Genomic DNA, 12472 nt, shown 5'->3' on the forward strand with positions numbered 1-12472 from the left:
TAACTCTTTTGTTATTTTTAAACCTGTATTATAACAAACTACTTTCTTTCTTTTTTATATATATATATAATTTATAAGTCTGGACACAAAACATGAGTGAAATGTTATTGAACCAAACAATATGATTATTACTGAATTAAAATAATTTATTAGCATTTAACATGCCTGTTGTTTTTAGATCAACAGTGTGAAAATATACCTTTTCTTTCCATATTTGAATGTTTCCTACAAATGCAAAAAATATTCCAGTACAGTAGACAAAAAGCTGATTGAGTAAATGACTGGAGTCAGTCTCATTATCTGCTGAATAATACTCTTTTATTTACGGCACTAATCCACACATCTCACATACAGTATGCTGATTAGACACAAATAAAGTGTAAAAAGCCTTCAGGCTCTCGACAGCACTAACAGCACAGACAGCGAAGAGCTTTCTCTGCCTGCAATTACAGCTTTTAGCAGATAGAAAAAGATAGATATGCAAATGAACAAGGCTGTGGACAGGCACCGTGATTTACGCGTGAATATTTATGCAGTAAAGTTGTTCCAGTAGCTCTGTGATATATTCTACATTACACAGTTTGATTAGCAGTAAAACAGGCACATTATGTTAAATCAATAATATCAAAAGCTTGGTAGAAGAATTTACACAATCTTTTTTTTTGCGTGAACAAAAGAGAGATATCCCCATTTTTTAGCCTTTTAGCCTCCCCAGTCAATTATATATAGTCAATATAATTGTTGTCAATATAATGTATTTGCTTTTTACAATTTTCAAACAGACGGTTGTTTCCTTTTAAAACCACTCAAAACTGGCAAAGTTGAAACATTTGTTAGAGCGCAGCAGTTGATTGACAGGTGAGAGGTGGTGCTTCACTGATGTACTGGACGCATTCAGGGCAGATTACCATTTACACCTCAAATGCGATGTGGTCACATCTCAGTACGTGACACGCACGTTCAATATTTCTTTCCAATCCCTGTTAATGTACTGGGCACAAGTATAAAGAAATGTTGGGAAGTATTGGGTGTGATGACCCTAGCACTTTAACATACACACTGGTCAAATGTAATTTTCTTTACTTTTATATTTGTCACACATTTTTTTCCTTGCTACCTTTATAATTGCTAACAGCGGCCTAACAGTGTGGCTCTCCTTGGCAACATGTGAGAAACAGAAATATCCGATTCATGAACAAATCTTTCTTTGAGTTGGATCTTTTCAATGAGTTGATTTGGTTCACAAAACTGGCCTGAATGATTCATTCATGGGGAAGTCAATAACGACTTACTGTCAAAAAGGTATGGAAAAACAGGAGAGTAAATGATGACTGAACTATCCCTTTAAAAACACAGCGGCTGAGCAGCTTTGCAGAATGTGATTTTCCTCCAAGTCAATCATCTGTACAGCTCTGCAGGGACAAACTCATCACCTGAGGACTGAAGATGTTCATCATGCTTTTAATAAAGCTTCACTGTGATACAACACTGTCAGAAGACAATAGCATGCTCACATAAACCTATTCGTAATGTATATCTCACTAATAACCACAAATAAATCACTGCACATTATCTAATATAATCCACATATATACTTCAATGAAATCTTCTGCTTTCATTTAAAATGAACAAATAAAGGATCCTTCCATGGCTTTGACCCGAGATATTTCTAGGATAATATTGTACATTTTGACAAGCAATGGTCATTAAGGACCATCAAATTCATACATTGAGCACCTGGCTTAACTTACATTTTTAACTGAGTCTCAGAATTTTTGTTAAATAATTTTACGTGGCTTGTTATACGTACAGCAGCAGGTTCCTCATGAAATGACACTAAAGCAACAACAACAATGACTTTTATTCACTTTCATAGAGATCACAACAAAACAACAGATTATCAGTTCAGAAACACGTACTTTTCACCCAGTTCCTCTCACAATCTATTTTATGACATCTAAACACTTTCACTATAGTGCATGACTTTTAAGGTGATACATTTTAACAGTTGCATTACATAACCACATTTACAAGCTTGTTTGAGCGTGATCAAATTGTGCGGTAGCTTGACTGATTTACAAAGACAGGTGCTAATCTGCTTGTGCAATCTATCAAATCGCATGTGCGATTATGCACATAATCTGGGCATATCTTGGATGATATACTAAGAAAAACTGCACAAATAGCTACACGTGCAAACATGATGGACACACCACCAAAAAGAGCCTTTTACGTGTGCCAATTGCACCAAATGCACACTCACTTTCAGCCCGGCTCTCAATAAATTATACTATTTTATTTATATTCAATATAACATATGGCATTTATTCATAAATATAATTATTAATAGGATTATACAATACCTTCATAAAATCCCTGCTATTTAGCAAGTGTAAGAGTATTTGAAGAGAATAACGGTGTATGACACTCTTCTCTTTAACTCATAACTTACAAAGAAGATAATACAATATTCTAAACACATTAAGTCATCGCATCACTGATGTTTACCAAAACCAAATCTAAATTTGAAAGGTTTACGGGTTGAATGATCATAAGTCCATTAGCGGATATTGAGTTCTAAAATAACCAAATAAAACAGTTTTTTAGTAGATCATTTAATTTCATATTAATGTGTGTCATCAATGGGTGTAATACCTGCATTTAATTTGCATTCATTTGCTCTCACAGTTTCAGTTTCAATGACTTACAAGCTTGATACAGTAAATGACTTTGCGGGTGCAATTTCATTCATTTACATCAACACCATCTTTTATTATGCAGATTAGGGCACGCCTCTACATTGCATATTCAATTTGGGGAAACATGCTAAATTTGACAAGACGTGCTATTTACAATCCTACAAGAAGATACAATCCTTAGAAGACTACATTAGACATCAAGTTTGCACATGTTTTTATATACACAAAGCTTTAGTAAATCAGGGTCATGTATAGAGTGTTCTACTTGTTTCTGAACTATTGGTTAGGTTTAGGTTTAAGATTTACAGTAGGGAGGTCAGTTTCTTAGATTTGAAACTTGTTAGAGCATTAACCTTAAAAACCTCATCTACTTGAAGAATATTTACCTCACTTTTAGCGCCCCTCAATGGACATTTCACATCAGAACTGCCGTGATATGTGTATGTAACCGCATATAACATTTTGCAAAACTGTAGCCATAGTCTCGTCATTTTCTTGAGATCATATAGAAAGTGCAGTGATGCAAACAGTGAAACATTCAAGTTCTGCTACACTAAATATCTGCACTCTTGGAACACTGCTCATCCAATCAGATTAGAGGAACAGAACTAACTGTTGTATATAACATTACATATGTCTTCTATAGTCAAAATCAGATTGAAGCCATGCAATGAAACTGAGTTGATTTAAGTAGGCCAGGTGAGTAATGTACGTAATTGATGTGTGTCTTGCAGTTGGTCATTTGAGCGTGTGTATATGTATATATATATATATATATATATATATATATATATATATATTACATAAAAGCTAGTGAAAGTCTTAATATCTTGTCTGTATCATTTTGCATGCCAAATAAATTGATATTGTAATAAGGATGTTTATATATTTTTACAGCAAAACAAGAGTAAGAAATATTGAGTAAGAAAATGTATTGTTGCAGTGTGAAGAGTATAAAACATTGCTTTGTTCATACGGTGTTAAGGGCGGTAGGAGTTTTTGGAAAACACGGTTTGGGAACAATAATTACTGGTGTTTGCTAAGGTAAAAGGTAAGCATTTACTTAATTTTACAATTTTGTTTGGTGCCACATCCAAAATGGCTTAACTTTCAATCAAACAAAACTGCATGAACAAAAGTCTGTGGTCATAAACAGTTTCCAGAGGGCTTTGAAAAAGTCACAGCGGTATAAACAGGTGATGTGGAGCTCTGGTCAGGTGTAGTCTGTCACATACTATAACACATTCACTGTGAGTTGACCCCTGATCTACAGGGCAATGTGAAGACTACTGTCACATCTGTGAATCTGACCAGGTGAAAATACTGTCAGAACATGTCACTGACCTGTAAGGGAACAGGTTCTTGAAAGAACAAGGCTATGCTTAATGCATCCTACACAGTATACACTGAGGAGTGCCTTCCTATTTTTTCAAGAATAAGACTGCATGTGATACAGTATGAAATAAATATATTTGACATTTTTAGTCAAGTTTTGTGTACTACAATAACGCCTTCCAAAACGGTCATAACTCTAGGGGTAACCATCGATAACCAACTAAATTTCACAAACCACATCTCAAAGACAGCACTACCATGCAGATTTACACTCTACATTATCAGGAAGATAAGACCCTTCCTCTCTGAACATGCCACACAACTGCTTGTTCAGTCACTTGTCATAACTAGACTGGACTACTGTAACGCTCTCATTGCTCCAACTCCTTCCTGCATGTGCAGTTAAACCTCTGAAATGATCCAGAATGCAGCAGCACGTCTGGTCTTTAATGAACCAAAGTGAGCACATGCTACACCACTCTCTTCACTTGCTGCCGGTTGATGCACGTATGAAATTAATGACTCTGATACTTGCATAGAGAACAGTCATTGGCTCTGCTCCAGGGTACCTAAAATCATTTCTACAGTGCTATGTTCCCACTTGAAGCCTGCGGTCAGCAAACGAGTGGCACCATGTTGTACCAACACAAAGAGATACCAAAACACTTTCTCAGACTTTCAGTTTCACTGTACCACGTTGGTGGAATGACCTTCCCAACTCCATCCGTGAAGCAGACTCACTCTTCAATTAATGGCTAAAACACATCTTTTCCATGAGCACATGATCATGCACTCATAATATATATATATCAGTGGTGAATTCTCAGGGCCACCAAAGTCTTCTCTGCTGGCCTAACATGACAAATAAATAAATAATTTCCATCCTTTCGTTCTCAATCACCTTTTTGCCAATGTATTTTTAATCGCTTTCCACTCTTAATTAATCTACAAACAAATAGAGAAAAACAAATCGTTTATCCAGCCAGAATTTATTCCTTGATGCTTTCAAGCAAAGTGTGACAACTGTTTCACAAATCACATGACCAAAGCCAAAGCAGCGCATGTGTCTGAGCTCCACCCCCTCAGGCCTTCAGAATTTCCACAGAATTCCTCAATAGTGGAATACAACAGTGGAACAGCGGTTAAGGCTCTGGGTTACTGACCGAAACGTCAGGGTTCAAGCGCCAGCACTGCCAAGATACCACTGTTGGGCCCTTGAGCAAGGCCCTTGCCCAGGGGTGCTGTTTCATGGCTGACCCTGCACTCTGACCCCAGTTTAGTTGGGATATGCAAAAACAACTGCATTTCATTGGCTCTGTACCTGTACTCTGCACAATGACAATAAAGTTGAATCATCATCAATCATCAGTGCAAATGAAAGAGCAACTAAAGTCAGATTGTCAGATTCATCAGCCAATCTGGTTGATTTATTTGTTCTTGGAGGGTGTGATCTTTAGGATATGTCCCGGTCGAGGTCTTCCAGCTGGCCTTGACTGATGTAAATAAGTGAAGAATGTAATTAAAGAGCGAAAAGGGTAAGATCAAGCTGTCTGACGAGTCGGCGCCATTGAGAAAGAGATCCTTATGGATTTAATAACACAAGATGTTCTGCATGACCGTGTGATTGCTTCATTTATTAATAATGAAAGGAGGACTGATTTTCACTTCAAGTAAATTGGTAAGTTATTTTTGTGTTGTTATAGCAACTGCTTGAGAATTCAGTGCCAGATCAAGTTTTGAAAAGTTGTGTTACTTTCTATTCAACACGGAAAGTCGGATTTTACAACTTCCTACTAGGAAAAGTGCAATGGAATCCATCTTTGAGTCAGAATTACAACTTGTAGGCTCGTGCAGAAATTCTCAATGCCGATTTCGCCGAGATTCAGGGGCATGATGTCACACAAACATGTCCACACTCAGGGAGATATAAAAAGTAGGGATGTACCGGAATTTCGGCCGCCGAAAATTTTCGGCCGAAAATGGCACTTTCGGTGTTTGGCCGAAAGATAAAAAAGGACGAAAATATGAGCCGAAAATATATACCTCCTCGCCCCGCCCCTCAGTGCTCAGATTTCACTCTGGATCGATCTAGCCCTTATCAAAGTGCTACCCAACAAAGGCCGATCATGTCAGCGGTGTGGAAATTCTTCAAAGGGGCCCCGCTGCGTTGGCACATCAATTGCCTTGAGTTGCTGACCATCCTTCTTGCTCTCAGGAAGTTCCTCCCATTAGTTCGGGACAAACATGTCCTCGTGAGATCTGACAGCACCATGGTGGTGGCGTACATAAACCGCCAAGGCGGCGTATGCTCCCGCCACATGTCACAACTCCTCCTATGGAGCCAGCAGCGACTCAAGTCGCTGCGTGCCACTCACATCCCCGGCAAGCTCAACGTCGTAGCGGACGCGCTATCACGACAACGCCTTCCCGGCGGGGAGTGGAGGCGTCACCCCCAGTCGGTCCAGCTGATTTGGGAACGGTTTGGCAAGGCCCAGGTAGATCTCTTTGCCTCCCAGGAAACCTCCCACTGCCCGCTCTGGTACGCCCTAACAGAGGCTCCCCTCGGGACAGGCGCGCTGGCACACAGCTGGCCCTCGGGGCTGCGCAAGTACGCATTTCCCCCAGTAAGCCTTCTTGCACCGGTGCTGTGCAAAGTCAGGGAGGACGAGGAGCAAGTCACGTTAGTGGCCCCCTACTGGCCCACTCGGACTTGGTTCTCGGAACTCAGACTTCTCGCGACAGCTCCTCCCTGGCGAATTCCCCTGAGAAAGGACCTCCTCTCTCAGGGACGGGGCACAGTCTGGCACCCGCGCCCAGACCTCTGGAACCTCCACGTCTGGTCCCTGGACGGGATGCGGAAGAGCTAGCCGGCTTACCGGCGACCGTTGTGAATACAATCAACCAAGCCAGAGCCCCCTCTACCAGGCACCTTTACACCCTAAAGTGGCGCTTGTTCACAGATTGGTGTTCTTCCCGAACTGAAGACCCGCAGAGATACGCGATCAAGTCAGTGCTCCTGTTCCTACAGGAGAGGCTGGACAGGAGGCTGTCCCCGTCCACCCTCAAGGTGTATGTTGCCGCCATTGCTGCCCACCACGATCCTGTAGACGGCAAGTCTTTGGGTAAGCACGACTTGATCCTCAGGATCCTGAGAGGCGCCCGGAGGTTGAATCCCTCCCGGCCAGGCCTAGTTCCCTCCTGGGATCTCTCGGTAGTCTTGGCAGGACTCCAGAGACCTCCCTTCGAGCCACTTGAATCAATTGGACTCAGGGCCCTCTCTCTTAAGACGGCCCTGCTGATCGCGCTCGCCTCAAGAGGGTCGGGGACCTGCAAGCGTTCTCTGTCAGCGACACTTGCCTGGAGTTGGGTCCGGTGGATACGTCTGTGATCCTAAGACCGCGACCGGGCTATGTGCCCAAGGTTCCTACCACACCCTTCTGAGATCAGGTAGTGAACCTGCAAGCTCTGCCCCGGGAGGAGGCAGACCCAGCCCTTTCGTTGCTATGTCCAGTGCGCGCCCTGCGCATTTACCTGGACCGCACACAGAGCACCAGATGCTCTGAGCAGCACTTTGTCTGCTTTGGGGGACGGCAGAAAGGGAATGCTGTCTCCAAACAGAGGCTCGCCCACTGGGTTGTCGACGCCATCACACTGGCTTATCACACCCAGGCCGTGCCCCTACCCTTGCGGGTCCGAGCTCACTCAACAAGGGGTGTTGTGTCCTCGTGGGCACTGGCCAAGGGCACCTCCCTAGCAGACATCTGTAGAGCCGTGGGTTGGGCAACACCCAACACCTTCGCGAGGTTTTACAACCTCCGCGTCGAGTCGGTTGCGTCTCGTGTTTTGTCAGGTCCAAGCCCGTAGAACTCAGTAACACATAGACCGACCGGCCGGGTGGATCGCTTGCGCCCAGCGCCCTTTTCCTGACATCAAGGTAAAGTAGTGCGCCTTCTTCCCAGGGCGCCCCACTCGAAGTCGGGACCCTGGTCGATTCCTCCCCAGCCCTCCGGGTCCACGGTTCAGCCGGAGGAACTCGCCGACCTAAGCCACTGTGGGTACCCTGATGGCTACCCTGTACTGGTATATGTGCTCCACAGGTAAGGCCTCCTGCTCGGACTCCCCTGTGTGTAATTCCACGGTTCTGTCCCCTTACGAGCGGACCCCGTGTCTCCCTTAGGCAGTTACAGCTGCCCCGGTCGCCGTGCTGTAGCAACTCCCCTTTCGAGGCTGGATCTACCACCACACCATACTTTCCACACGAGCCCTAAGACGGCCGTGTGACGTGTCTACCACTTTTCCTCCCCAAGAAAAAGGGCAGGTGTGGTCTCCGCGAGGGTCTGGGTAAGACCCCTTCCCTATATGCGTGTAAGGGACCCGGCCGTGATTGCTCTATGCGAGAAACATAGAGAGAAAAGAGGCCCAGCCAGGCTGGCCCGTTCCCATGTTGGCAAACATCGCCTTGTTCCCCTTCCAGGGTAACTAGAAGGATTCCGATGTTCTTATGGGGCATTGGGGAAGGGTACGTGCAGCCAGGTACAGACGATGCGCGGCACTGGATGAAATCCCTGTCTGCCTCTGTATCGGCGGTTCACGTACACGGTTCAGAGCATGGCAAGATTGGAATGGGTCCCCTAGTGTCGCTTCTCCGACACAACGTGGAGAGAGCGACAGAAGGGGAATGTTTGGTTACGTATGTAACCTCCGTTCCCCGAGGGAGGGAACATCACGTTGTGTCTTTCCTCCGCCATGTCGCTGAACCGAGCCACTGTTGTGGCCGGACCATTTCCGGCTCCTCAGAAAAATCCTGAATGAACTCCCGTATTTGCGCCGCTTAAATACCCGTATGTCCGGGGCGGGACATGCAAATACCGACTGCCAACTCTCATTGGCCTTTTTTCATAGATCAGAGGTGGATATCGGCGCCAAGAGAGACCCCTAGTGTCGCTTCTCCGACACAACGTGTCGTTCCCTCCCTCGGGGAACGGAGGTTACATACGTAACCAAACGATATAACTTTAAGTTAAAAATGGAAATGGATATCTTATCTTAAAACTAAATATTTGTGCTATACTTCTATAAATCAAATGTCAATTGGTTTTTATATTCTGTTATATATTGCTAAGACATTCATACATGTGTAAGTTTGTCTTAAGTATCTGAATATTTTTGGGGCTTCTGCATTGGCATTGTAGGTCATCCAGTTATTCTGTGCAAACAGAAAATTCCCATACTAAGCACAGTACGCTACATACTGCAGAAATAGTACAATAGTGCAGTTTGATAGTATGCTATTCCAAACACAGTCCATGTGTGAGAATCTGACCATCATCCTTTGTGCTCTGGCTTCTGAAAATGTCACTGTGACAGAATTTACAAAGACACATTCACTGTGCAGTAGACACTTTAATTGCATGACACTGAGCAAATGGACTTCCTGTCGAGTGGCTGTAGATCTCAAGTGCTAAAGGAGTCATGTAACACACAGTGATCAAGTCATTTATTGAAATACAGAGAGATAGTTGACATTTCAAGGACTCTGAAAGTTCATTCCAGTGCGGTCTTTGTGTGGAACAACGTGCTATAATTTAGCAGGACCTGACAGATTAAATATGAGAAAGCTAAAGATATTTTGCTCCTGAGAAAAGCCTTGGTTATTGTTGGTTGAACGAAGAAGCTTAGAAATGCATGCAGACAGGAGGGAATTCTTTGAACAGAGAAATGTCTCTTGTATCTGCTCTGGATTGATTGTGTCATATGGATAAATTGACAGAAAAAAAGGACTTTTCTACAGCAGCATACTGCAGTGCTGAACACGACCACATTACAGACAAAAGGAAAGCCTGACTATTGGAATTTATTGCACATTATTGTGTCATGGTGTATATTTTGGATCCAATCACATTACAGATCTCATTTGAAAGGGTGATAGTGTTTTTCTTAGTCTTTTGTAGCAGGTGAAAAGATACTGTGTGTATATATAACTGGTCCTTTTATGAAAGTTAACACTACAGCAAATGTCAGCTGACAAGGGAATGATGCCTTATATCAGGGCTGTTTCTGAGTATATGGGGGCCCTGTAAACCCCCCCAGGTGGCTAGAGGGCCCTAAACATCTGCTTATACCGCTTATAGCTAGAAATAGCTCTGCCTTATATATGGTGTTAGAACAAAATAAGTGCAAATTATAAGTGTTAGGCAAAAAAATAGCCACAGGTGTGCCAGGGTGTGTTTTTTTGGTTTGTTTTGATGCTTAATAGTAGTATCTAGCAGGGGTGTAAAAATGCATAAATATTTTGCTGAAACTTCGATGCATTGGTTTCGGAATTGTCACTCTCTGGCAGATATGTTAACAAGCTAAATACAAGTGCAGCTCTTATCTACTTGAATGGGGAAGACCAAAATCTCCAAAATGGTTGGCCAAGATTACGATCAAAAAACATATATAAAGAGTGCAATATTGAAAAAATATTATCCAATCTTTTCAAAGTTGTTCAAGCCTAAATGTTTGGTATTAATGTTTGTTTTCTAAGTTTAATCACTTAGATTTACTGTATATAGGCCTATATACAGTATCATATTTATTACAAGCATATTTACAAATAATTTTGGGCCTGGGTAGCTCAGCAAGTAACTAGCGAGTCGCGAGTTCGAATCCAGGGTGTGCTGAGTGACTCCAGCCAGGTCTCTTAATCAACCAAATTAGCACTGTTCCTAGGAAGGATAGAGTCAAATGGGGTAACCACCTCATGGTCACAATTAAGTGGTTCTCACTCTAAATGGGGCACGTGGTAAGTTGTGCGTCGATCGCGGAGAGTAGCATGAGCCTGCACATGCAGTGAGTCTCTGCAGTGTCATGCACAGCAAGCCACGTGATAAGATGTACAGATTAACTCAGAAGTGAAGACAGCTGAGACTTGTCCTCTGCCACCCGCATTAATGTGAGTAACCACACCACCATGAAGACCTAGTAAGTATTGGGAATTGGGCATTCCAAAATTGGAGAGAAAAGGGAATTCAATCAAATTTTATCTAATTGTGGCTAGGGCCTGGTTGAGCGTCCATCCAGGGAGAGGGGAAGTGGTAAAGATTCATCCCTGGGTGGTAATTAAGTCTAACAGCTGTTTCTTGTTGCAGTAATTCGGGGCGAGCGAAAAGAGGAGCCCATGCCAGAGTCCAGACAGTGAGAGAGTGTTACACACGCCGAAGCTACAAAGTGTGCTTAAAAACAATACATACTATACTGAGAGTGAATAAAGAAGCGTGACGTTACCTGAACCCCGCTTATTAACTTATTTAATGTCCAGACTCGTTACAGTGGTGCTGAAACCCAGGATTTCTGAGGAAGCTTGTACGCCGACATGGGAGTCCTCACCATTGGTGGAAGTGATCCAATCTCTCACCAGCATGCACAAAGCCCAACACCAGAGAGCAAGAGCAATGTTTCCAGGTGATTCTCCGAGCTCAAGCTGAGGACAGGCAGGCGTTCCGGAGCTTGCTACACCAGAGGAAAGGTCAATGACAGCCCTGAACAACAATGACAGCACTTCCACTAGCTGACGCTGAGTAGGCTACCATTTTGTCCAACAAATAACACTACAGTAAATGTCAGCTGACAAGGGAATTATATTTTATATCAAGGCTGTTTCTGAGCATAAGGGGGACCTAAGCAAAATCTTACTTGGAGGCCCCCTGCAAACCCCCCTGGTGGCTAGAGGGCCCAAAGCATCCGCTTATACCATTTATAGCTAGAAATAGCCCTGCCTTATATATGGAGTTAGAACTAAATAAGTGCACATTTTTAGTGTTGGGCAAAATATTAATCCACTACGGATCACTGGCATAGCCACAGGTGTGCCAGTATGTGTTTTAGTTTTGTTTTGATGCTTAATAATAGTATCTAGCAGGGGTGTAAAAATGCATACATTTTTGGGGGGAAGGTTCAGCCACAACCCTGGACCCAGCAATCTCCATGCCTCTGGTCACCCTTTTGAAAATGGGCCTGAGGCTTACCTTGAACTGTTTGAATGAACAGTGGAGGACAGGAGATGGCCAAAGTCACAGTGGGTGGCCTGGATCCTGACACTATTGCCCGGGGAAGCCAAGCTCGCAGCCCAACACCAGCCTGCAGCGAACCTCCTGGTGTATGAGGACTTAAAAAAAGCCATCATGCAATGGGATGGCCGCAGCCCTGAACAACAATGACAGCACTTCTACTCGCTGACACTGTGTGAGCCCGGCTGCCCGTTTGCCCAACAACTCTGTGTGGCCTGCCGGAAGTGGCTGCTGGCGGAGAAGCACGACACAGAGGAAGTCGTCAATCTGGTGGTGTTGGAACAGTTCATCCTTCGTCTGCCGCCAAGAACAGCAAAGTGGGTCAAGTGCCACCGCCGGCATTGTTGGAAGAGGCCATCCAGCTGGCTGAGGACCATATGGTGGCAT

At 43.6% G+C, this 12472-nt stretch overlaps 1 protein-coding gene across 1 annotated transcript in view; it reads right to left on the bottom strand.

Annotated features, from left to right (window-relative positions):
• LOC127662987 (X-linked interleukin-1 receptor accessory protein-like 2) overlaps nucleotides 1-12472 on the bottom strand; it is a 422943-nt gene that overhangs the window by 25993 nt on the left and 384478 nt on the right. The gene's annotated exons all lie outside the window — the stretch shown is intronic.

The sequence above is a fragment of the Xyrauchen texanus genome, chromosome 23 (assembly GCF_025860055.1).
Source record: "Xyrauchen texanus isolate HMW12.3.18 chromosome 23, RBS_HiC_50CHRs, whole genome shotgun sequence".
Taxonomy (NCBI): domain Eukaryota; kingdom Metazoa; phylum Chordata; class Actinopteri; order Cypriniformes; family Catostomidae; genus Xyrauchen; species Xyrauchen texanus.